Source organism: Excalfactoria chinensis, chromosome 1 (genome assembly GCF_039878825.1).
Source record: "Excalfactoria chinensis isolate bCotChi1 chromosome 1, bCotChi1.hap2, whole genome shotgun sequence".
Lineage (NCBI taxonomy): Eukaryota > Metazoa > Chordata > Aves > Galliformes > Phasianidae > Excalfactoria > Excalfactoria chinensis.
The window spans coordinates 133,637,832-133,665,768 of NC_092825.1; positions in this window are offsets into that span (position 1 = coordinate 133,637,832).

Below are 27,937 nucleotides of genomic sequence, written 5' to 3' on the forward strand. Positions count from 1 at the left end.
AGAAGAGAGTTATAGTACAGTCCCTATGAGGAATTTTCTTCCATCGTAACAGCAAATAAAGTGGAATAATACTACTCAGCACCATGTAAACATTCTCGTGTAACTAAGGGATCAACAATTACTTTATATTAGATTTTTTTCTTGTTAAATGATCTTTCACATTACATATTGCCAAACCTATGAGCATTCAGAAAAATAACAGTATGGAAATAATGAAGTTTGACATAGGAAATAATTTGCTAAGGGAAGCACTGGTAATACTATGTGTGTGTGTGTGTGAGTGTGTGTGCATGTTTGTGTGTGCATGACAGATAAGATGTTTTGTGGTGGTGAGAAGTGAGAAAGACCAGTGTATGTTCCTTCTGGCGTATTTCCAGTTACTCAGGAATCCTACTCCAAGTGCTAAGAAGGACTGATTTGTTGTCGCTTGCTTTTGAGATGTTGGCAGTGCTCTGTCAGCTAGCTTTGAGGCTGACTAAGGTGTGATGTACATAGTTCCTTCTTTTTACTACACAGCTGAAAGTACTACTTGTGAGGAACTCCAGCTTAAGCCTGTAAATACAGTAAGACATGTTAGGGATTTCTCTCTCTCTTTCTTTCTTATTCTCAAAAAAGGCTGCGTTAGCTCTTGAAGGAAACAGTATTCCTGACATTGCTTAACAATTCTTCTACAATCAATAATGTTTCTTTGTGTTTACACACACACACACACACACAAAACAGCCTGATTCTTTTATTATTTTCCCCAAAGTCTGTATTAATCCATCAAGTAAATAAATAAAGCTGTGAGAAGGTTCTTGACAGTGCTGCTGTTACATGGAATATTAGACCAAATTAGATTCAAATGCCTAAAGGAAAGTGAAATCTCTTTTTGCATGCTGCAAAGATGAGGAAAAGCATCTTGCTAGTGTTCTTCATGGTTTTTAAAATGCATATTATTTCCCTAAGGAAACATAGAAGACATAAAGTAGGCTTTTTTGTGTACTTCTGACAATGTGATCAGCATACTTCAAATTCTGTGTTAACTCATGATATCCACTATTCTCTAGGTGTGAACCACACAGAGCTCAAGATGATACAAGATGTTTGCAGCTGGCAGATAATAGCAGTAGTGTTAGCCAAACAGTGACCATCATGAACATCTAACAGTACAATGAAAATGCTGATTGTCTGAGTTTTCTAAATAAGCAACATCCAAACTAATATCTAGGGAAGAAAACACTTTGCTATCAGTAAATGGCTTTTATTTTGTCAAATTAAAACACTTTCCTCAAGTAATTTCAGTTATGCAATGCTTCAGAAGTCTGACCACAATATTTTTTAGATAATACATATATATATGTTATTTCCATTATAGCCAAGTAAGACCAAAAATATTGTCATTCAAGGTTGTTTATTAGGTAGAAACAGCATGGGAGGCATTAACACCTGCAAATGGAGGCTCTGAGTTTCCTAGAATGCAGTAATGCCAAATTCGCCTTTTGTATTGCAGTACTAATAATCTTCCATCCTAGCAAGTGTCTCTACTTTTGTGTTTTATACTGCCTTTTAAAACTATGCATAGCATTTTCTTTTTCTAATTTACTTAGGAGTGTGCAGGAGAAGTCTTTTAAATCTTATTTTTCAAGAAATATGTGTGTTATGCACAAAAAAAAAAAAAAAAAAAAAAAAAAAAAAATCAAATAAAAAAAAAACTTTGAGGTTTTAAAGATTTATATATTTATTTACCCACATAAACCCTCAGTGAATTAAGGAGGATCTGTTTATCCTTTACATAATTAAGATTATGTAAGAAGGCCAAGAGGCAACCATGTTTCTTTATTCTTCCTCCTTCAGGCTGCAGCCACTGATTCATCATCACAGGGGGCTGATGTATCTTCTGTCTGGTAGTGATTGTCATCACCAGCTCAGCTCTGAGTTTGGTTTCAACAGAAGGTCAGTCAGTGCAGAGGGTCAGAGCAGGCCATTTGTGGGAAGTACTGTCAGGAGCTGGAAATGCAGCTGTGAGAATCTTCTACCACGCTAACAAAAGGGGAAAATAAACTTGAATTCATCTAATGGGTACCTTTCATGTATGAACATAAAAATATATCTTTAATTTAGTAACATTCACATTTGATGGAGAATGAGACAGTCCACGAAGTGTTTAGTATATTTCTCTCATAGGTTTATATCTACCCCATTACCTCCCTTTTCCCCTTCTAATTAAAACATGTCAGACACTTGAAAACAGTCTATTTATAACATGACAAAGTTGCTTTCAAAGTAATTTTCTTTTATTTAGTGTTTGATCTCTGATTTCATGCACTTTTCTGTCATCTGGCAGTTGTCACTAAGGCAGATGGCCACCAGCTGGGAGGGCAATGTAAGTATCTCCCTCTAGGTCTGCTGCCAGAGCTGCTCAGTAAATGCAATGTGAAGGAAAACTATTTCAGCCTATTACCCATGCAGTGAGCTCACTTACTAACTTCTTTCCATTTCAGAGCCTGACAGTGAAAATTCACTCTTAAGCAGGATGCCAGGAGAGGGCTCTATTTATTGGGGGTGGTAGGTGAGGATCTTTGTCTTTAATTTTGTATTTCCTTCCCTTCTGCTTCTGTGTCTTTAGACCCTCTAAATCCTACCACACTGAATATCACATCTGCTGCTACTGGTTTTGTAAATAAACACTTGGGCAGATTTCCTACATCTTCATGCTTAGCTCAACCCATGACCTTCCTATAAATAGGACTGAATTAAAAGACTATATTTTCATTGTCCTTAGCAAAGTTAATGAGACCTGAGTGAGTTTGCTGCTTTGATAAGCTCAGTCTACCTCTTTAATTAGCACATTAATTCAGAAATAAATGATAGGTATGTCACTTTAAATGTTTAATAAAAAATGAAAGAAATAACTAGGGTAAGTGGCTGGCAAAGTGGAAGAGGATGAAAATAAAGGAAAAATATATCACTCAGGTCAAAATCTTCCCTTAACTTTAGATTTCAGTTCACTACAGAAAACGTTTTGTTATGCAGTTCCGAATTTTTCAGAAGCACATCTAACCTTAGGGAGTTAAATGAGGAAGGGCTACTTAAATATACAGTAACAACTCCAGGTTTCAGGGAAACTTGAGCTTAGAGGCAGTGATTTCACATGCTTGTATTGGTGCTAAGAATAAGCATAAAAGCTTAAATATACATTTATTTACACAAGTTCTTGTTTGTTTGTTTGTTTTGTTATTTTCTTTTTCGCTTCTGTTCAACATTTGTCAAGCTATCTGCAGTTTTCTCTACCTTGAAAAAATGTATACATTATATGTAAAAGCAAAGCTTCAAGGCATCAAAATGAAATATTTTCCTATCTACCACAGCTTGTTTTAAAATATAACTTACCTTAATTTAACAGTAAATGTAAGCTTGGATAAGAATATAATAATTTTATTGCCATTTCACTTAAAAGACATGGATAGAAAAACATGAAGCTGTTTGGAAATTTATTTAAAAATAAAATGTAAATTTATTAATTAAAACACAGTTATTTTTCCAGGAAATATTTTCATTTTTTGAAAATCAGGAATTTCACGTAATTAGTTTCAGTTAAAAGTTTTGTTTTCAGCTGCTTTATATATATATATATATATATATATATATAAATACAGAGTAGTTTGGTATATGAGTAAATATTGTTTTCAACAGAGAACTGTTGAAAACTGGGATCTAAATAAACTCTATTGCCTACGTGAGAAAAGATGACTCTTTAAAATATTATGACCATATTTTCCCTGCATAATCAAGACCTCACTCTGGTAGTCAGAGAAGTAGGTATCAAATTCAGTTGAATGCCCTAGATTTCCAAGTTGGTTTTTTTTTGAGTTTTCACTGAAAATTTTTCCAGTTTATCTTTGCAATAAAATAAGAAAGTATAAGCTATACTAATTATTCATTAAAATTAAAATTAAAAACAAAAACAAAACACAAAGCATTTGGATAAGTACCTTAGAAACATTTAAGGTTTCAGGTAATGTTGCACGTGTTGTTTATTCAAATGTGTTTGATTCTATGCACCATTAAATACACAGTTGGCAACATTTCCTATTTTTCACGTTTTATTCACGTTGTATTCATGTTTTATTCTGAGTTTACTTCGGCTCACATTAAACAAAAAATTCCACAGCCTTTTTTAACCATTCTCTATGATTTCATCTACTTAAAAAAGTGTTCTTCCTTGTATGGATATTTTTCTAATGTTAAAATTTGCTCTAACTTTAAACAAATATATATATTTTTTAATCCTTTATTTTCTGCAGACTATGAAACAAACATCTGTATTAATTATGCACATACAATTACTGTTGGAGTTGAAAAGAAAATACATCTCAATGCATGTTATTCAGTTGAATTATACTGTAGAACAGTGAAGATTATAAATATTCAGTCTATGCAGTAATTAATGATTTCAGATTAAACTGTTTTCTAACAAAAGTTCACTGACCTAAAAATATGACAGAAGAACAGCTCTTAATTTCTCTTCTAGTACCTCAAATTAATTTCTATACTTTTCATTATATCTCATATTTCCAGCTTTCCACTGAGCTTAACTGGATTGCACTTTTTTTTTTTTCTTTTTGTTTTTTTTTATTTTTTCTAATTTTCCTATTAATTATTGTAAGGCAGATATTGTTATACAGTCACTTTGCTTATTTATATCTCATAACATCATTATTTTTTGAATCTGTACTTTTAGAACCAAACTTTCCACAAGTACACTTGGTTAACTTCCTTTCCTATTCTTATGTAAAAATAAAACTGGAACAAAGAGATACTTTTTCTTATGTCTTTGCTCTTTAAAACAAAGCTCAGTGGCTCTCAAATAAAGAAACCCATAACTTTGCATTGTTGTTATGTTATTGATTGGAAGAGACAGGATAAATATACAGCGGAGGAAGTAGCAATGTAATGTACAATGGAAAGTGTATTAATTCCATTTTAATGGTCTACATACTGTAACTGAGAATGTTTGAAGATTGTTAGAGCACCAAATGACACTGACATAGTGACATTCTGATTGCCAGCCAAAAGCTGGTTATGTTAATGTTTAACCAGAAGTTGCCAAAACAACTATTGGACTGTGTAGTTGGTGGGCTTTGATATTCCTAGAACAAAGAAATCCTAAATGTCATGTATAGTTTCTATTACCAGGGATAGAAACAAATGGTTGTTTAAAATCACAGTATCACAGTATCACAGTATCACAGTATCGTGCGAGTTGGAAGGGACCTTAGAGATCATCGAGTCCAACTCCCGGGATTCAAGCCTTCTGTGTAGCAGAGCGGCACTTCTACCACTGCGCCACTGGAGCACATATCCAATATCCCTGAGCACCACATCCAAATGGCTCTTAAACACATCCAGGGATGGCGATTCAACCACCTCCTTGGGGAGCCTATTCCAGTGCTTAACTACCCTTTCTGTAAAGAGTGTTTCCTAACATCCAACCTAAACTTGTCCTGGTGCAACTTGAGGCCATTTCCCCTCGTCCTGTCACTTGTCACTAATGTGAAGAGACTTGCCCCACTCTCACTGTAAGAACCTTTCAGATACTGGAAAAGCCTCCTTTTCCCCAGACTAAACTGCCCCAGCTCCCTCAGCCTCTCCTCATAGGGTTGATTCTCCAAGTCCTTCACGAGCCTCGCTGCCCTTCTTTGGACCTGCTCCAGTACCTCCATGTCTTTTTTGTACTGAGGTGCCAAAAACACAGTACTCGAGGTGAGGCCTCACCAAAGCCGAGTACAGGGACAGGATGACTTCCCTAGTCCTGCTCACCACACCATTCCTGATACAAGCCAGGATGCCATTGGCCTTCTTGGCCACCTGGGCACACTGCTGGCTCATATTCAACCGACTGTCCATCAGCACACCAAGATCCCTTTCCCTTTGAGGAAAGCAATAGCTGTAATCCTAGATCCTGTACTAGCAGGGCTTGTTGAATTTTTTAATTATAGCAAAGATAGAAGAGTGAAAAAACAGAGAACTCTGAAGAAGATAGAAATTTCTGTTGCAGCTATTGTTTATTGAACTCCAATTTGTTAATGTTACAGTAAGTTTCATAAAGAGCTTTGGGCTCTTAAGAGAGTTAGCAACTTTTTCTTGTTCTAAGAGAAACAAGAAATATTGGTTTCCTAATGAGGAGATTAAGGTACTATTATTTATGAGAAAATACTTCAGGTAAAATGAACTCTTTGTTCAAATGTATAGGTCTTACAGCCCTTAGATTTTGTAGAAGACTCTAGACATAAGAAGTTATGTGCTGGGTCTATTTCAGTCTGACAGCATTTGTATACCAACCACTGAGTCAGCAAAGCTGTTCTCACCGTGTTTCACCTTGTCTTGCCTCCTTTGAATGCCTTTTTGAAGTGTCTTGTAACTGCTCAAGATTTTAGAGATATCATCACAGTAAGGCTCTCAGTATTCCTATGAACACCTGTCATAAAGAATGATTTAAAACTGTCATATTGTGGTGTGTATTAGTATCAATGTTCAGGATCAAAATATCATAAAGAAAAACAGCATAAGGAAAGTTAGCAGATTTAGATGAAGCTGTCTAATATTCTCAGAGTACCTTTTCTCTTGTAATGAACCTGTACTATGGTGAGGGGATCTTCTGGTTTATACAGTTAGATATAAATATACAGCACATCATGCTTGGTGTAGATGTATTTGCAATGTTTTCACTTTTTTTTTTTTTTTTTTTTTTTTTTTTTTTTTTTTTTTGGTAATAAAGTCATACTCAGAATTCCAAGCAACTAGACTTTTAAAAACAGGATTAAAATGCCATCCACTTTTATTGTAACTATACCAGTTAATCAGGATACATAATAGTCTATACTACAAAGGAAATAATAGCATTATACAAATAATTCAGGATATTAACCACCTCAGTTAAAATAACCCTTAGCTACAGATAATGTTTTCATTAGCAGAACATTTTCCCGTCTTTGTGTTCTTTTGACTCAAAAGGATGACTAGGTCACCTAACTTCACCTGTGTCAAATCTAAAGTTATTATCTTTAACTAGAGGGCTTATTACTGCAGTAAAAATAAAAGAGGAACCAGATGCAGATACAAATATTACCTGTACAAAAATATCCAAACTAAGAACTTTCACAGCACTTAGCTTTTAAGTAGTGTAAATGCTTGTTGTGTCATATCACCTCAATAAAACGAATCATACGGCTACACTACCATGATTCTGTCTAATATTGCTATATACACAGCTTGAGTTCCCACTGATAAGAAAGAGAATGGGCAAGACAGAAGAGTATTTATTGTGTGGGCTTTGCTTGTTAATTTCATGTAACAGGCACTAAAAGCAGTACAGTGAAACACTAAAGCTGTATTTGTAAATTTAAATGACTACCTGACTTTACAACAAGCCCCTGAGAATAAACACAGTACATTATATCCTTAATAGTAGTAAGCCATAAGCAAACTGTTTGAAATACAATTGATTAAGATAAACTTGCCTAATAATTTCAGAAAATTTCCCCCCAAAATTGAGAACATTCAGTCTACCCATCCTATACTATAATCTGTTGGCTTGCCTGATCCTAGACTGTATAATATCCTATGCAGGGTGTTTATAGGATCTGCCATGTAAAATATAATGTATACATTATTTGAAAACATGTTTCTGATGCTCTTCTACTGGATATAATGTTTTTTGTTTGTTTGTTTGTTTGGGTTTTTTTATAGTTTATTTTTTTCTCTTCTTTTGGTAAATAGTAATTTGGATGTTAGAAAACTACCTTCAGCATCAGCGTTGGCCTTGGGAAAATAGCTTCAATCTAAAGACAGAACAAATGGAAGAATCTCTCAAACCCTAAATAGATCTTCATAGGTCTCTCTTTTTCTCCTTCCAAGTAAAACACTGTTCAGCTTTAGGTGTCACAGTGAAGTACAAGGTGAATGTAAACATATTACTTTGCAGTGAAGCTACCCTTCACAGTCAGCATGAAGCTGTAAGAGTAATCTTTCCTCAGGTGGCTTCAGCCACTCCTGAGACAAGGACTGTTCTTTACATGAGAACCAAGCTGCTGGCACTTTGCCAGCAAGTGCTGGACTTGTACTTGTTTGTGTATCTGGACTGACTTCAAAGTGAGTATTGGGTAAAACAGAGCACTGAACAAATTTATGCATTTTTTCCCTTCATGTCAGGCAATTAGCACTCCTACACATTCCTTGTAGTTGTACTTGGGGAATCACAAATATTTTTGCAGTGTTTTTCAAAACTGAGCATGTATAATTTTATAGTTGAGACTTACCTATAAAACACCATGCCAACATCAAGTGAATTTGAAATTCTGCTTCATTTGAATCAATTAGTCACTCACGGGTTGAGTATGGGAATGTAAATAAAGGCATTGCCAGGATTAATAACTAGGCATTTTTAGAAAGGCAACGTTTGCTTGTTAGTTGCAGTAAAGTAACAAATAGCTGCAGTTAATACCAAAGAATGTGCATGTATAGTGGGGATTTTATTAAGCTGAAGACAGTCTTCTGTCAAAAAGGACAATGTTGTTCAGAAATTACTTACATTTAGAAAATATCAAGTATGTTAATTGTGTTAACAGATTATATAAAGTGAAATGGCTTCCAAGAGATCTAGTGCTTCAGTTAACTAGAGGTTTCCTATTGAAAAGGAGTTAGGATCATATATAAAAACCTAGATCATGCTGATCTCACTCATGCCTCAGTTTGCATACCAGAATTCAGGGAAAGATTTAGAAAATCCTTTGGTAACCCGAGGAAACCAAGAAAAACTTATTATGTCAATGTTGTGTCATAGGCAGAGGTCATGAAGAACTTTAAGCATGTGAATGGTGCTGCCTGAGACCTTCAACCTGTAAAAGCCTCACTTGTGAAATGAAGGAATTCTTTCATTTAGGTTTAATTTGAAAGCAATTTATTCAATTTCTCACCATTTAAAGGATGTATCTTAACATATGTTGCAGTGAGATATGTGAAATCTCACGTATTTATTTTAACTCTCGCTTATTTAAATTGTCTTAGCTAGTCCTGTAAATAGAAATCTCATTTTTAGCTACAAGTCTTTAGCAAAATTTAGGGAAGCTAGAGATGCTGCAGGAAAAGGAAGGGGTAAATCCTTCATACATGGATTTAGAATTGTCTGTTTCAGTGTCTCTTTCAGTTTTCACTCTGCCTTTCAAAAACAATATTTCCTGCTTTTCCATGAATAGTACATGAAAGCAGAGTATCTATGTATCCATGAATGGGATTTTTTATTTTTTTTATTTTTATTTTTTTAATTTTTTTTATTTTTTTTTTTTTGGAGAAACAGTCTCTCAGAAATAAGACTACAAATCAGAATTCTTCAACAGTAGGAAGAAAATAGCAGTATGCTGCCAAACTACAGAAAAAACATAAAAGATAGGTCTGGAGATGCCCAAGAACTACTGTGTCTGCAACCAGTAGAGTACTAAAGTTTCACACATGGTTATTACTGTTTTTGCAAAAGCAACACCAGCGGAACATGGAAGTTTGGTGTTCGGGGAAACTTTACTACAAAAAATGCAAATTAACATAGACAATTAGAAGAACTGTAGTACTGGTTCTCCAAAGGTGGATGCTAGAAGTGAGTAACAGAACAGACTAAGCACTTAATGATTTCTAATAGTCCCTTAGCTTCCAAAACTTTTCTGCATAATGATTCATCAAGTCAGAAATTTAGTGGTCACTAACTTTTCATTGATATTTCCTACATGAGTATTTATAGTGTCCCTAGGAAATCATGCAAGCTTTTAACCTCCACATGGATCATGTGTCAGTGAAGTCCTTCGTAAAAATTTAAGGTTACCATCCATTCAGAAGATTTAGCTCTCAAATTCTTTCCATCTCTGTCTAAGCTGAATTCTCAGCTTACTAAGACACGTAAGTAAGATATCTGGAATTTTTGTATGGAAAGAATTAAAGATAGAAACAAAAATACTCAAGCAAACAAAAAGTCCTGAAAAAAAGTACACAGATTCCCTCTCCAGTATTGTATTAGGTACCCTGGCATGCCATAGACGGTGATACTTTCAGTAGCAAGATTTCAAGTTGCAGTAGTATGATCAGTAGAAAATGACTAGACCCAGGAAAATTTCTTCCATGTACAAGGTGATAAATACAGTTATGTAAACAGAAATCTAATGAGAGTGTCCTCATAAGGTACTTCACTCGCAGATTTAATATGCAGAAATAGTGTGGCCAGCAGGAGCAGGGAGGTAATCATCCCCCTGAACTCAGCACTGATGAGGCCACACTTCAAGTACTAAGTTCAGTTTTGGGCCCGAGGAGCTGTAAGATAAGTTTAGTAGCTTGTGGTAGAAATCATAGAATCACAAGTTTGGAAAGGACCTACAAGATCATCTAGTCCAGCCGTCCTCCAATTACCATTGCTTCAACAAACCACTAAACCATATCTCATAGCTCCTCATCCAGATACCTCTTGAACACTGCCAGGGATGGCGACTCCACCACCTGGCTGGGCAGCCATTCCAGTGTCTGACCACTCTCTGAGCGAAAAAGTTCTTTCTTATGTCTAATTTAAACCTCTTCTGGTACAATTTGCAGACATTTCCTCAGGTCATGGGAGAAGAGGCCAAGCCCCTCCTCATCACAACCTCCCTTCAGCAAGTTATCAAGTGCTATGAGGTCTCCCCCTGAGCATTCTCCAGGCTAAAGAATCCCAGCTCCCTGAGCCACTCCTCATAAGACTTGTGCTCCAGACCCCTCACCAGTTTTGTTGCCCTTCTCTGGACACGTTCCAGGGCCATGATGTCTCTCTTGTAGTGAGGAGCTCAAAACTGAACACAGTACTCGAGATGTGGCGTCGCCAGTGCTGAGTACAGGAGAACGATTACCTCTCTGCTCCTGCTGGCCACACTATTTCTTATACAGGCCAGGATGCCATTGACCCTCTTGACCACCTGGGCACACTGTTGGTTCATGTTCAGCCGAGCATTGACCAACACCCCCAGGTCCCTTTCCCCTTCACTGTCATCCATCCACTCAGCCCCAAGCCTATAGTGCTGCATGAGGTTATTGTGGTCTAAGTGCAGGACATGGCACTTGGCCTTGTTGATTCTCATCTCATTCACCTCAGCCCAGTGATCCAGCTTATCTAGATCCCTTTGAAGGACCTCCTTACCCTCAGACAGATTGACACCACCTCCCAACTTGGTGTCATCTGCAAACTTACTTACACTCAATTCCCTCATCTAGGTCATCAATGAATATATTAAACAAGATGTACTGACCCCTGGGGGACACGACTTGTAACAGGTCATCAGCTGGACTTAACTCCATTAACCACTACCCCTTGGGCATGGCCCTCTAGCCAGTTCCTTACCCAAAGGTGGGTATACCTGTCCAGGCCATTGGCAGCCAGTTTCCCCAGGAGAATACTGTGAGAGACAGTGTCAAAGGCTTTGCTGAAGTCTAAGTAGACTACCTCAACAACCTTTCCCTCATCTACCAGTCTGGTAACCCAATCATAGAAGGAAATGAGGTTGGTCAAACATGACCTGCCCTTCATGAACCTGTGTTGGCTGGGCCTGAAACCCTGGAAGCCATGCACATACTGTGAGATGATTTTTTTCATAACTTTCCCCAGTACTGAGGTCAGGCTGATGGGCCTGTAGTTCCCTGGATCCTCCCTACAGCCCTTCTTGTATATGGGAGTCACATCAGCAATTCTCCAATCCCCCAGGACCTCTCCAGTTAACCAGGATCACTGATAGATGGTGGAGAGTGGATCAGCAATCACCCCTGCCAGCTCCCTCAGCACCCAAGGGTGGAGTCTGTCCGGTCCCATGGACTTGTGCCAGTCCAGGTGGAGAAGGAGCTCCTTAACTGTCTCCACCTGAATCACTGGGTGTGTATCCTGTGTTCCATCCCAGACTTTCAGATCAGGGTGTAAAGTGCCCTGATGATAACCAGTCTGCCCATTAAAGGCATTGAGAAGCTCAGCCTTCTCCTTCTCCTTACCTTCAGTGGTGACATCTCCTGCTGCATCAATAAAGGGGTGGATATTTTCCTTGGTTCTCCTCTTACCATTTATATATTTGTAAAATATTTTTTTATTCTCTTTAACTGTAGTGGCCAATCTAAATTTGATTTGGGCTTTTGCCTTCCTAACTTCCTCCCTGCATACCTTAGCAACTTCCTTGCAATCTCTCCAAGTATCCTGTCCCTGCTTCCAGAGGACATAGTGATAAATGGTGTTAGGAGGACAGTTGGACTAGATGATCTCGTAGGTCCTTCTCAACCTTGTGATGCTATGCTTGATCATTGAGATCAGAGTGGCAGAAGGGCTGAAGATCTTCTATATGTACTTAAATAGAATGTTAACATATTTAGACTGTTTTATGGTTTCTAAATGACTTTTCCTCTTTCCACTGTCTTTAAAGGGAAGCTGACACTGCTTTACTGGCCAATGAAATGCAACTAAGAAAGCAGGGTACCTAAATTAATATAATTCACTTGATTCCCTCATGTATTTATTTATTTATTTTCTCATATTTGCTAAGTGTTTGTAAAACATAAAGGATCTCATTTCAACTCTTCAAGGTTGAGCTAAGAGTCTTATCATTGAACTATTCTTAGATACTGTACTATTATTTTTTTAAGTGAAAAAACATGAAAGATCTTCATTTCTTTTATTGTTATCAAATGGAAGGAATAAAATATTCATAGAATATTGTGTTGCTCTAGATCATCTGGTGCTGGATCTTCTGCAGAAAGTTATTTGTTTGGCTCTGTCTGGCTAAACAGGCCTAATAATTTTTATTTGTTACTGAAGAATGAGATGTTAAGATTATACAATTAATGCATATACCTTTATAAGTACTTTCAGACTTGCATTTTCAGTTTTCTTCCATCATAAAAGTTATAAACTGATAGTCATCTGAGATCAGGAGCAAGTGTAATATTCAAAACACCAGTTAAAAACAGATCATTTAATTTCTTTTTTATTATTATTATTTTAATATGTATACTTCTTCCGTCCTCATATGAACATAGTTAACATATGGCTTAAGGGATTTTTTTTCGACATTCCAAAAATTTCACCTTTAGTCAGAGGCCAACTGTAACAAATCACGACTATTTACACCTGGCTCAAAGGGTCATCAAGCAGGGATCAGTTGTAGCAAAACTGCAGCCTTTACTACTAGAGTGAAAGGAACGCATAGATTTAAACTCTCAGTGACAAAAAGAACTGACAGAGTTGACTCTACATTTGTGTGCTTAATGTAATTATGAAATAGTATTCAGAACCTGGATGTCTATATACTTGACTCTTGAGACTAACCTTTCTGGTGCTACACGTATGATGAGTTGTAGAAGTGAAAGTCTGGTACTTGTGTTTATGTTTCCCTAATAGCATACATAGATGAGATTAACATCTAATATTACAACCAATTGCGCACTTCATGGCTAAGTATGCAATTTTTTTTTGCTTTGGTTATAAAAACGTAAATAAAATACAATAAACAAGGCAGAATCCAAAAACAATTGATAGGAGTCTTTTCATAGGAAGCTTTCATTTCTGACAATAGGTCTCTTTGTGTGAAATAAACAACTGCACACTATAGTATGAAGCATCATGGAGGGTACTTGCCTGGAAAATCATAGATCCGTGCAGCTTTGGTGGCTGATTCAAATCATGGTTTAATTATTATAGTAACTTCCAAAATGAGCACTGTCTGACCATCTGACAGGCATGTACTTATATACGGTAAAATAGTTTCACCAAGAGGAATCAGGAGATTTTCCAACAATGGGCACAAGATGAGAGAGCTCATCTGATATACAAAGGATCCTTATACAGCTCTCTGGACTGAATTAGGTGGAAGAAGGAGGACCTGTTGCCCACACACCAGACAAATGCCCTTTGCATTCTTATGTGAATAAGAGCAATATGCCTTTAATGACTTTACATTTCATGCTTTCTGGGTTTTAACTCAAAGCAGATTAAATAAAAATCTTTTACTTAAAGATTCTCCATCCTTGCAAATTAATTCACCACTTTTCTATAGACATACTTCTTTCACTTGGGTGATGATTAATGATTCCCAGTTAAGTCACTATTCAAAACTAGAAGTAGTCAGTGATTGTGTGTACAGGAAAGTGTGACAGAACAGTTGATAACATCAGGGATGAGAACTGGAGAGGCTAGGCATGAGTCTTTAAGTGCTGAAAATCTAGACTGCTAATTAGTTGTTAAATTAGTTTATGATAGCAATTGCAATCTCAAATTAGAAATATTCCTATAAGTGATTGTAGTTCTCTGTCAAACACAAATATTTGTCATCAGGCTGTAAATGGAAGTAGACAAATGAAAATAAAAGCCTAAAGCAGATAAAGTATTCAGAAAACAGTACATACTATCAATGAGTTCTGAGCCACTGTCTCCTCAGAATACATCAGTTGCACTGCTATATTAAGGCAAGAAGAAGATGGAGGTAGAGGAGTAGAGATGAGAGGCATTCCAGAAATAGGAACCTCATGATTCTGAGCAGCGCTCCAGAAAACTAGAATAGTTTGCAGCATGTTGTGACTATTTTTAACTTATTAAATCAGCCTGTAGTTGGGCCTTAGATACAAATACCTGCAGTGGTATGATGAGGAGGTAAAAGAGACTTTTGTGACTTTGAGGGCATCAGACAGAATCAGAATTATGGTAAAAGTCTTTATACAGATGTCATGCAGTGATCAGTTTTAGCTGTGGGCTCAACTGGCCACTCATGGTTGAATCTGGGGGCAAGGAGGAAAGATAAATGTTCCTCTCAGCTCAGATTTCACGTAGGCTGTTTCTAAATGCTTTTGAATGCAGAATACTGTCAGTACTGAGTGAACTGGTTTATAGTTCCCTCAAAATAAAAATTAAATGCAGGGTTGATAAGTTCTGATCATTAGCCTTAAAAAACTTACTGTAATTTTGCTCTTGGGAGTTGATTCAGTAACTTTGAAACAAATGTGATTTCATTCACTGAATGAAGTGGGAAGTGAATTAAGCTCTCAAATGTTTTCAGATCCTTGCAGAATAATCCTGATATTCAGGAAAGGCTATTACAACATTCAAAACCTATAATGTAAATCTAATCTCCATTGTATTACAGGAAAAAACAAAAACAAAACAACAAAAAAACAACAACAAAAAAACAAAACAAAAATCAATGTCCAGTCCTTACATCAAAGAAGGTTAGTATACTATACAGTTCTCATCACCACTGGTCTTCAAGCAGCTCATTGCAACAAATATTTTGACAGATACAGAACAGTATCAGTCATAATGTATAAGACAACAACAACAACAAAGTAGAAATAGTTTTACTCTGCAGCTACCTGTAGTTTTAAAGAGAGTGATATGTTCCTTTGAAGACAATAAATATAAGTGGAAAGCTAGTAAAGACAGTGTGGGGTATTTTCAAGTCTGATGCTTTTGATAAGATGATGAAAGGCATCTGTGCAAATCTCCTTCAGTACAGCCAACTGGTGAAGATAGTTCATAAAACCTATGAATGATCCATCACTGTCAATGTATGCAGCACCATAGCAAGAAAGCTGAAGTATATTAAATATGTGATTCAGTTTTACACTTTTTAATATTTAAAATGAAAGCAGATAATAAATAGGTCTTAAGACATATAATTGAAACATAGAATCATAGAATGTCATAGGAGGTTGGAAGGCACTTCAAGATCATTGAGTTCAAATTCCCCTGTCATGGACAGGGCAGCCACTTATCAGATCAAGCTGCTCAGGGTCCCATCCAACCTGGCCTTGAATGATTCCGGAGATCTACAGCTTCTCTGAGCAGTGTGTTCCAGTGCCTCACCACTCTCAGACTGAAGAATTTCTTTCTAACATCTAACCTAAATTTCCCCTTTTTTAGCTGAAAGACAGTTTTCTAGATGAGGCCTCATGGTAGCAGAGCAGAAGAGGACAATCACCACCCGATAGGTGGTGAACACCTGCTGAACACCTGTTTTTTGATGCAGCCCAGGATACTGTTGGCCTTCTGGGATGCAAGAGCACATTGCTAGCTCATGTCCAGTGTTTTGTTCGCTAGGACCTCCAGATCCTTCTCTGCAGGGCTGCTTTCAAGGAGTTATTCCAATCTGTACTCATAACTGGGACTGCCCTGCCCCAAGTGCAATACTTTGCACTTGGCCTTATTGAACTACACTAGGCTCAGTTAGGCCCACTATTCAAACCTATCCAGGTTTATTTATTTATTTATTTTAAATACAGTGTATGTTTAAAGTGTTTGACAAGAACATTACTGTGCCTTGAATGCCGTATAAATCAGTTGCACTTAACTCAAAATACCTCTGCCAGATTGTAATCGGGTTATCTAGATTTATCCGTGATAGAGGCTGCTGCCCCTAGAAGGGGAGAAATGAACAAAAACAACGGCAGCAATCTAAGGAAAGAAATTATTTTACTAAATACGAGACACAATATGATACAATATAACTACAACTACTATATCAAACAAGGCAGAGAAAAAAGAAAGAGAGAAAAAGAGTCCCGGAGAACCGGGGGCCTACTGCAATCTCTAGGCGACAGGCTGGAACGTTGCTGATAGAGCGAGACGGCAGGGATGGAGCGCTCCAAAGCGAAAGACAGGGCGAAAAGAGGGACGTTCCAGCCTGGGAGCGAGATTATATGTGTGTCCTCCTCCTCTGGTGATTCATCTCTGGCCGCGTTGTCCCCTGGGATATGTAGTTTCCTCCAAGGGCTGAGTACTCGGGATGCTGCCATTCCACAGATCTGGAGCATGAACCTTCCACACTTCCGCATACCCTCTGTTACACTTCCACATACCCTCTATTACACTTCCACATACCCTCTGTTACACTTCCACATACCCTCTGTTACACTTCCACATACCCTTTGTTACACTTCCACATACCCTCTGTTACACTTCCACATACCCTCTGTTACACTTCCACATACCCTCTGTTACACTTCCACATACCCTCTGTTACACTTCCACATACCACCAAAACAGTTCATACCGCACATGATGTCATGATGTAGAATATTGACAGCACAAAACCATGACACAGATGTTGGTCTAATATTTTTGTGTTTTGTTGTTGTTGTCGTGAGTTTAATAAGCTAAAAGGAAATAGCAGAATTTAACAATATGAAGATAGAATCAAGCAAAGACACTAAAGAGTATATTTTTAGTGGAGAATTATTGAGGATATCTCTAATAAGCAATCTTAGATACAACAACATGTTTTCAAATGAAAATTTCAGAATAGTAATCAGATCAGAGGGTAGAGTGTGATATGTGACAAGATCATGTTATCAGTTTTACACTTAGAGAAGTTGTTTTTTTGCATACAATGCCTCTATTACTACAGTGATAGTTACCATATATAGTAATCATACACATGCCCTAAGGGTGACTATTCTTCTCCACCTGGAAAAGTATAACTCCAATTAAAAGTAATGTAGATTTTTCACATCTCTAGGGATGGGTGAAAGTTCGCAGGAACACAAATAAAGTGACTTTCCTGAGGGCTTTTATTACTTAGAAGTGTAGCTGTAGTCAGAGGCAAAAATACTTTCTCCATGTACATATTGCCAGCAACCAGCTTTCTACAGTTATCTGCTGACTAACACATCTGTGAGGAGTTGCTGGGACTGTTCCCAGAGATAAAATATTGTTTCTGCTGACTCACCTCCATAGTCATGCTAGGAAAGTCTTATTAATCTTGCTAGATTGAATTTTATCCTGTTCTGAAATCTTCGATTATTTCATTCTTTTTTTTTTTTTTTTTTTTTTTTTTTTTTTTTACTTCTTACACAAAGTCACTGGCAATAGCTTTCTAAAGATGACTAATGGTACCTTATCAGGATAAAAAGCAGAAATTAAATGTGATAACTAACTGAAATCTCTTAATGATTCTGATAATAATCGAACATAGGTATTACAGATGCTAATATAATTAAAATCTGAGTTCAGAAAGCCCTACAGACATATTGCAGATTGCAGTATGCATTAGTATGTAAGTATTTAATATAAATAAAATCTTAGACCATACTTATGCTGCAGAAGCAAGCAGAGCAACAGGAAGAATAATTACAGGAAATCTCAACAAAGATTCTGGGCTTTTGAAAAATGTTTCTTACTTGATTTAACAGATAATATGGAAAATGTGGTGAAAGGCATAACTGTGACTACAGTGTTTCTTCGTAAGGCATTTCAGTTTTCAAGGAGGTTGGAAAATTTTGCAGAAGATGAAACCAATAAGTTAAATTTTATATAGGGTATAAGGGAGAAGAATCTCTGCTGTTTTGGCAAGTTTAGGTTTGAGGAAGAATACATAGAGAGAAAAATGTAAACAATAAAAATATTTCAGGTTGGATATTAGGAGGAATTTATCCTCAGAAAGAGTGGTTAGGCTTTGGAACAGGCTGCTCAGGGAAGTGGTGGAATCAGCAACCCTGGAGATGTTTAAGAAAAGGGTAGAAAAGGGACATGATTATTGTGTAATATTAGTGATAGGTGGATTCTTTCCTGCAGAAGCTGGCAGCCCGTGGCTTGGATGGGTACACTCTCGGATGGGTAAGGAGCTGGCTGGAGGGCCGGGCTCAGAGAGTGGTGGTAAATGGAGTTAAATCCAGCTGGCGACCGGTCACAAGTGGTGTTCCCCAGGGGTCGGTGCTGGGGCCTGTCCTCTTCAACATCTTTATTGATGACCTCGATGGGGGCATTGAGTGCGCTCTCAGTAAGTTCGCAGATGACACTAAATTGGCTGGGAGTGTGGATCTGCCTGGGGGTAGCAAGGCCCTACAGAAGGATCTGGACAGGCTGGAGAGCTGGGCTGAAGCCAATGGAATGAGGTTTAACAAGGCCAAATGCCGAGTCCTGCACTTCGGCCACAACAACCCCAGGCAGCGCTATAGGCTTGGGGCGGAGTGGCTGGAGGACTGTGTTGAGGAAATGGACCTGGGGGTACTGATTGATGCACGGCTGAACATGAGCCGACAGTGTGCCCGGGTGGCCAAGAAGGCCAACGGCATCCTGGCTTGTATCAAGAATGGTGTGGTGAGCAGGACTAAGGAAGTCATCCTGCCCCTGTACTCGGCATTGGTGAGGCCTCACCTCGAGTACTGTGTCCAGTTTTGGGCACCTCAGCACAAGAAAGATATGGAGGTACTGGAGCAGGTCCAGAGAAGGGCAACGAGGCTCGTGAAGGGCTTGGAGAATCAGCCCTATGAGGAGAGGCTAAGGAAGCTGGGGCTGTTTAGCCTGAGGAAGAGGAGACTGAGGGGAGACCTTATTGCCGTCTTCCAGTACCTGAAAGGTTCTTACAGTGAGAGTGGGGCAGGTCTCTTCTCACTAGTGACAAGTGACAGGACGAGGGGAAATGGCCTCAAGTTGCGCCAGGGCAAGTTTAGGTTGGATATTAGGAAGAACTTCTTTACAGAAAGGGTGGTTAGGTACTGGAATGGGCTCCCCAGGGAGGTGGTTGAATCGCCATCCCTGGATGTGTTTAAGAGCCGTTTGGATGTGGTACTCAGGGATATGATTTAGCAGAGGTTGGTTTTTTTTTTGTTTGTTTGTTTTTTTGTTTGTTTGTTTGTTTGTTTTTTGTTTTTTTTTTTTTTTTGTTTTTGTTTTTTTTTTTGTTTTTGTTTTTTTTGTTTTTTTCTTAGAGATGGGGTACTGGTTAGGCTGCGGTTGGACTTGATGATCTTCAAGGTCTTTTCCAACCTGGATAATTCTATGATTCTATGATTCTATGATTCTATGATTGGACTAGATGATCTTAGAGGTCCTTTTCAACCTTAAATATTCTATGATTCCATGATCTGTAAATCTGACTAGTTTAATTTGTGAAATGAAGCCTGAAACAGTGTGATATTTCTAAAATGACTGGATATAATTTTGAACATACTGATTAGATATTAAAATAACAGTATTTTTGAAATGAGATAAGACACTGTGCTTCAGAGTGGTTAGGAAACAAAGATCTATATTGCCACAATACATTAACAAATTTCCATTCTTAGCTGGAAAAGCCTGATACTGTTTGACCTCTTGGCAATTCTTTCTGATCACACTGCCAATAACCTTGTTCTGTCTCAGTCATCCTTCCAACCTTCCTTATGGCAGCTGAAATGATTTTGTAATAGAAATCATTGTTCAGTCATCACATCCCTTTTGTCAAAAATTTTCAAGGCTTTTAAGAATAAAATGCAGTTAACACAGATAGAGAATTAGTTTATTTATTTAATTAATTATTATTATTATTTTAAAAACTACTGGAATCTTGGCACAAATTAAGCAGCGGGTGATTAATATTAACTAAATATGAAGGCAGATAAAGAAAAAAAAAGTCTAACAACAATATCCACAAGAAATTTATTTATTTGTATGATGAACTTAATTTTCAGCTCACTGAGACAGGAATTCAGAATCACTAAGTAGAAAAGTTACTATACTGCTACTGTATGGGAAATGTTCAGTGTGTTGACACCAAAAATTTTGGCTCTAAAGTTTCTCTTATGTTCTGGAGCTGAGGGCGTGTAGAAGATTTTCATTAAGCTAACACAAATAAGTGAACAACTGATCTGTTTGAAAGTGAGATCAGTTGGCAAAAAATAATGGAATGACGTTCTTATCTCTGCTGTTAATTTCCACAGGAGTAGTTGGCCAGGTTTCTATTTAGAAGTTTTAAGTAGTTCAGACTTGCTTGATGCTATGAATGCCTCTTGATAGGTACTTGCTTGAAAGTATGTATGTGATATTTCATTTTGCAAATTTTTGTTGTGAGCAAGATACCTGTTTATTTTTGATAGCTTTATGAATATAAAATACAGGATATGTTTTGAAGAAGCCTAAAGCATAAAAAGTTAACCTTATTTTTGTTTGTTTGTTTGTTGTTACAAAAGAGATGTTAATGAGAAAAAATGTCAATCTCAAAGTAGAAATGTAGAGGCCAGCAGAGAGTTCTATTCCTGCTCCATTATTGTGCTAAACATTATGTCTAAAAACTAGTACTTTGAAGGGACAGCAGCAAAAATCTAAAGGTCAGACCTAATTTTTAAACCTACTGCACAGATGTGTGGCCCTGAAAGGGCACATAGGGCACAGTTACTTAGTTTTGTCCATGTGATCTAAGTACATATTTCATTTCTGAAGGATATTGTAGAACTCGAATTTAATGGTTATTGTTCATTTCATTTTCCCTACGCTCTTGGGGCTTGACAGCACAAATTAAATTTCACACTAGCCAGCCCAAGTTGCCAGCATACTGTTTGGATTTAAATGTCATTTATGAATTTTTTTTTTTTTTTCAGGATCAGCTAAAAATGGAAAGGAACCCAAGAGCACTTGTATATTATTCCTACTGAAAACAGCAACTACTTAGAAACTCACTACTGTGAGAGGAAAGTTACTCAGACGATCTGACTTTGCACATATGGCATGAGCTGCTAGAAAGATGGGAAAAAAAAGATGAACAATAATTTATTTTTTAGTGTTGATAGTTTCCAAATGTAAGCAGTTTTAAAGAACTGCACTTTTGTTAAAAGGCAATAAGCACAGCATTTACATGATAGAAATATGGAGGTCAGAGCTCATAAATGCAACACGATTTTTTTTTTTGAACTGGGGTTTCTATTCATGAGATACATTAATTAGAGTTCTTTTCTTCCAGTATTTTTATATAACTAAAACAGTCACCCTCATTCCTAAATTTCCAGTGATTAATTTTGATGGTTTAAGTTACCAGAGGTCATGAATCTAGCAACACCAATGGTTTTGGAAAATTCAGTAGCTTTTAACTCTTACAAAATTGAACAGAGTTAGAGCCAGTTTGTACTTAATTTACCTGACTGTTTATAAAATCTGGGATACTTGTCAAGATTTTTATTTCATTCTGTGAAATTCTCTGTTTGCAAAGCCATGTTCTGCAGGTTCTTACCTCAGGTGTCCAGATCACTTTGCACGTTTCTTCACATGCCCTTGCCTCAACTCAGGATTGTGAGTTATTTCAAACAGTTGAATACTGAACATGTAAATGCTCCAAAATTTTGGTCTGTGACACCAAGGTGGTCACTGAAACTCTGGCTCTGAGTAGAGAAGCATATTTGGCACTTCTGAAAGTCTGTTCATTCTTTCTGAATTTAAATCTCCAGGGCAAAGAGACAGAAAGGAATATTACAACCCAGAACAGAATTCAGAATTTTTCATGTGTTAGCTGCTTCTCAGAATCTTTCATCAAATCTTGCCCGTGTTCTGTAAAAAATTAAAAGCAGAATTTTAAACTGCTTTCCCTGACAGCATATATTTTAACAGCAAGGCATAAGAATTTCATTGATTTCTAATTTTTTTTTTTTTTTTTTTTTGTTTTGTCTATATGAGAATTTCTACTAACGTGGAAGAAATATTTATCTTTCAAACAGATTTCTGGTATAAGACTTCCAAAACAATATATTCACTTAAACAATAGATCCAAACTTTTGCATTCATATCCAGGTCAAGAAAATGGCATGTAAATATTACATTGCAGTGAGATATGGCATAATAACATTTCTTGGAAAGGTAAGCTAGCTGGAATAATTTTTCAAATTCTGCATGCTATTTCCTCAGTACTACCACATTATTATTTTTTTTTTTTCTAATCAGAATGAAATGAGTAGAGTTCACATTAATAGAAAAAATAAAATAAATAAATAATAAAAAGCGCATATTTTATACTAGATACATACATAAAGATTTTTAGCTTACTTTTAAATGAGGATTTAATGAGCATCAGAGTCATGTACACCTCCATCACTAAGTCTATGTATTTAAGAGATGTTTTTTGAGTCCAACAGCAATTGTCACAGTGATGGCAAAATACAAATATGTATTCATACACATATATAAGCTTCCAAAAGCCATAGTTGATTCATTAAGGTTATTGATGACGTAAAATAGCTTTTAATTTATGGCTGACTTCCCTCATCAATTTACTGAGTAAGTATTCAGCAGAAATAAAAAGCAGTAAAATTTTGTTGTTTAGTAAGTTCACAGTGAACTAAACTCCCACTGAAGTGCATTGAAGTGACTTCAGTTTCCCCTGAGGACAAAGTTTTACAGTATTTTTCTTAAAACAAATAGGAGAACTGAAGGGGAAGGTATCATGACCATATCATTACTATAGAGCGTTAAGACAAGGTCACTGTTAATCTAAATTTCAGCCCTTTGTTGGTGGTGGTGGTTTTGTTTGTTTGTTTGTTTTTTGTATGCTGTTTCTGCTTTTCCTTTATTTTTCAGTATGAAAAATGCAGCAGTTTAAGGAAACAGTGGAAGACTGCGTAGACTTTTATTTTGATTAACTATACAGAAATATTCACTTGATTTCCATAGGTGTTTTATTTTTAGATGCTTGCAGTTGGAAATATCAAACATTTGCCTGGGGAAAATAATTAAATAGCTGATAGCATTATATCTGTTCCCATTTCAGGCTTCCAAGCCAAAGGCACTTGAACACCCAAGTAGGATCCTAGATGCTCATGGAGACTTGGGAGCTGAAAAGACTCAAGCTGAATAAGATCACATTAAAGGCTAGTAAAAACAGGTTATAATGTTTACATGACTTTTTATGGATCAGAGTTTATTATAGCTTCATTCTATGACCTACAGCAGAGGAGCATTTTACAAGGCTTTTAGTGTGCTTGAAAGTAGTTATGTTCAGTGAGTTTGCCAAGGAAGGCCATTTCTGCTGAATCCCTAAAATTCACAGATTTCCAGGATTCCCTTTGCAGTGAAAGATACTTGGGAACAGGACAATATGTAGCCAAATTGGAAGGGACATAAATCATAACAATAAATAAACTTTGTGACTTCTAATCATAAGGATGTTTATATATGTCAAAAGATATTATATGCTCTACTTAAAATACAGTATTGAAGCACATCATGAAGATTTTGAAATTAATCTATCAGAAGCTAGAGAATGCTAGATTTTAATTAGCTGACTTAAAAGAGTTTTTGTACTGTGTCATGAACAGGACTCCCTCTCACTTTTATGAGCATTCTCCAATCGTTTGCTCCATATTTTTAGTTTAGTTGTTCACCCATGTGGCATCTGTTGCACACTACTGAAAATTTTTCTCATAGCTCTTCCATGGTACTTATAGCTATAGTATCTGACTACTTTACAGTAGGTTACAAATGATCATGATGGAGACAGACTTATCAATACATTGATGTAACATAAAGGATGAATGCCATGAAGAATACCCATGAGGGTAACTGTTATTGTTTAATTCAGCAGGCAGCTAAACACCACACAGCTGTTCACTCACAGAGGAAATAATTGGAAACAAATTAAAACTCACAGGCTGAGGTAAAGACAACCTAAGACAGAAAATGAAAGGGAAAACAATAGTAAGAATGTGAAATAAATAAATAAATACAAAACAAGTGATCCACAATGCAATCTCATAAATACCCATCCAGTCCTAAAGCAACATCTGCCCCTCCAGTCAAATACCTCTAGTTTTATCATTTTGCATGATGTCAGATCTTGTTATGGTATGTATCCTTGTCATTTTGGGTCAGCTGTCCTGGTTTTGTCCTCTCCCAGCATTTTTGTGTACCCCCAGCTTTGTCATTGGTAGGACTGTGTAAGAACTTGAAAAGTCATTATTAGTGCAGACACTCAGCAACAGCTAAAACATAAGTATGATAATAATATTATTTTCATCCTAAATTCAAAACACAGTGCCATACCATCCACAATGAAGAAAATTAATTCCATGCCAGCTGAAACCTACTTTAAAATTAAAGCTTAGAATCATAGAATCATAGAGTCACCAAGTTTGAAAAAGACCTCCAAGATCATCCAGTCCAACCAACCACCTACCACTAACATTTCCCCACAAAACCAAGTCCCCTAGTAAAATGTCTAAATGTTTCTTGTGCACCTACAGAAACAGCAACTCCACCACCACCCTGGGCAGCCTGTTCCAGTGCCTGTTCACTTTTTTGGAGAATTTTTTTTATAATATCCAACCTGTATTTCCCCTGGTGCAACTTTAGGCCATTCCATCCAGTTCTACTGCTAGTTACATGGGAAATGAAGCTGACATCCACCTTGCCACAACCACCTAGTTGTAGAGAGCAGTAAGTTCTTCCCTGAGCTTCCTCCAGACTAAACAATTCCAGCTCCGTCAGACACTCTTCATAAAGTCTGTGCTCCAAACTCCTCACCAGCTTCACTCCCCTTCTTTGGGCACCCCCCAGGGCCTCAGTTTCTTCCTTGTGGTGATGGGCCCAAAACTGAATACAGTACTACTTGAGGTGGACTCATCAGTGCTGAGTACATGAGTACGATCCTCATGTACTGCGGTACTGCTCCTGCTGGTAAAACTATCTCTGATACAAGCCAGATTACCATTGGCCTTCTCAGCCACCTGTCATCCTGGCTGGTATCAGAAATAGTAATGTAAATGGAGAGGAGCTTTAACTAATTTACCCTGTGGAGAAAATGATTGTTCAGTAATGAACAGTCAGTGTCTCAGTGGACCAAGGCCTTAGTATTGCCCTTTGGGGGAAGTCTTTGAAATGTCTGTGAGAAATAAAAGAGGAAAGAAAATACTTTCACATGAAGAAGTAGGAAACATTTGTATGACAATGTGCTTTTTTTGTTATACTAATGCTAGATATTTTTCCCTTAAATATAGCTTTCAGATATACCACAGTGGGGTGGACCTAACGGTAGAGTTCTGGTGAGAGCTAGAAAATCTCTTCAAATTTTGTGTATTTCTCCAAAATGATATTATTCTTTCCGGACAGGGTTATGCAGTGAGTTTGGAAGTGGAATTTCCTGAAGTGATAAATCTAATTGTGTCATTAAAAATGGAGATCAACAAAGTGAATTTTTTCATGTTTATGCAATTCAGACTTTAGCCTTCCATTATGAACTGCTCAGTATGACTTGGGCAAGTGGAGCATCATGGCCAGAGGAAAAACAGAGGATGTTTATTTTTCCTGTGTAACAGTAGCAGATGGGAAACCTTAACAGTTATCATAAACTGAAAACTATTGTAATTTATAACAATTGTCATATATTTATACAAAAATTCAGTAATTAGGCATCCATATTTAGGAACTTACAAATTAAAATGAGTAATCTCATCTGAAAATACTAGTGACAGAAAAATCACCAAGCAAAGTAAATTTGTAGACTATCTGAACACCTTAGTTTTAAACTAAAATCTGTTGTTTCAACACCATCAGTGTTAACACTGTTTCTTTGTGGAATTCCAAGTGTTGTTATGGAGCTTCTGATATCATAAATTGTTTGTCACAAGAAAGCAGACTTCCATTAAAAACAGACTGCCACAACATACTGTACAGTAGGGTTTTGCTGAGTTTGAAGTATATGGCTTGTTAACTCTATTGAAACAGCTGCTATCTCACTTCAGTCTGATCACAGGACTGTTTGAAATGAAAATAAAACCTGCTTTGTTTACAGATCTCTTTTAACTACTATGGATCAAGAATAGTTTGTTCTTTCTGACAGCATTTGCAAGCTTTTGTTACATTTTATTCTCACTATGATAGATGCTGGTAATATTCTACTAGCTTTTCATAAGTCTTTTTTTCTACCACAGGGAGTTTATCAGAAAAAAAAACAAACAACAAAAAACAACAACTGATGTTTCCTAATCATAGAACACTAAACGAGCCGGACCCTGCTTAGCTTCCGAGATCAGATGAGATTGGGCATTTCGAGGGTGGTATGGCCGTAGGCAATAATCTTTTACCAAATAATATGTGCACTTTGGAACTGGTATGTTTTCAAATCACAGAATCCTACGATATCCTACGATATTCTGTTAAATAAATTTCTTTTTTTTTTTTTTTTTTTTTTTTTTTGTTCAACACATGGTATACATGCATACAGATTGTATGCATCTGTAGCTATATATACTTCAAAGGAAAATAAATGTTCTTTGCACAAGTTTTGACAATTAAATTTTCTGTTACTGGTGATTCCAGAGATAGTGGTTTCACCTCAGTAATTTTAACTGAACAAACAATCTTTTGTCTTTACTGTGATGTTTTCTCAGGCATGATGTCATCTATTAACACTTCTTGACTAATTGAAGAAAATATGAACCATAATGACATAATCCTGAAGATCAGACAGGTACTAATTCTTAAATTTAAGATTATTTTATAGTGCTGAGTAAAATTTCAGATTAAGTTTATATTACAATAGATACTTGTGAAATTTCTTAATAAACTTAAAAGATGCAAAACAAGCAGAACTGACTCATCTATCACACAGACTAAGATTTAATAGTACCATTTATTTCTGCTGTATTCAAAAGATAGAAATAAACTTAAGAATGATTTCCAGACAAAGATGTATAGGGCTTTAAGCAAATAGTTACTTCCTAAAAATGGAAAGAGAAGTTCCTTGAAGGTGCTGGAAAAATTGCCTGTTCTCTTTATTTCAAGATGAATACTTTTTAAACATTCCAAGATGAATCAATAAAATACTGGATCAATTTTTATATGTTTGGATAAAAATACTCTTCTTTGCATTATTTTTTTTTTTTCCCTTCCTGTTACCTTCTTATAGCTTCATTCTCTTTTTACTATAAAAATATTAATTTGAATTAATAATTAAGGTTTAAATTTACTTTGCACTTTAAAGCTCTAGCTAATTTACATATACAATCAAAATTAAAAAGTGCATGTTAGAATCTGAGTACAATCTAGCAAATTTTACGTTTGTCATGAAATTACAATCTGCAGCTTCTTAAGACCTAGAGAAATGAATTTGCCACGAGGGTACAAAATTAAATACATTGTGGGAACTTGCATAACATAAAGATTTTAACATAATTAAATTGTGTACTA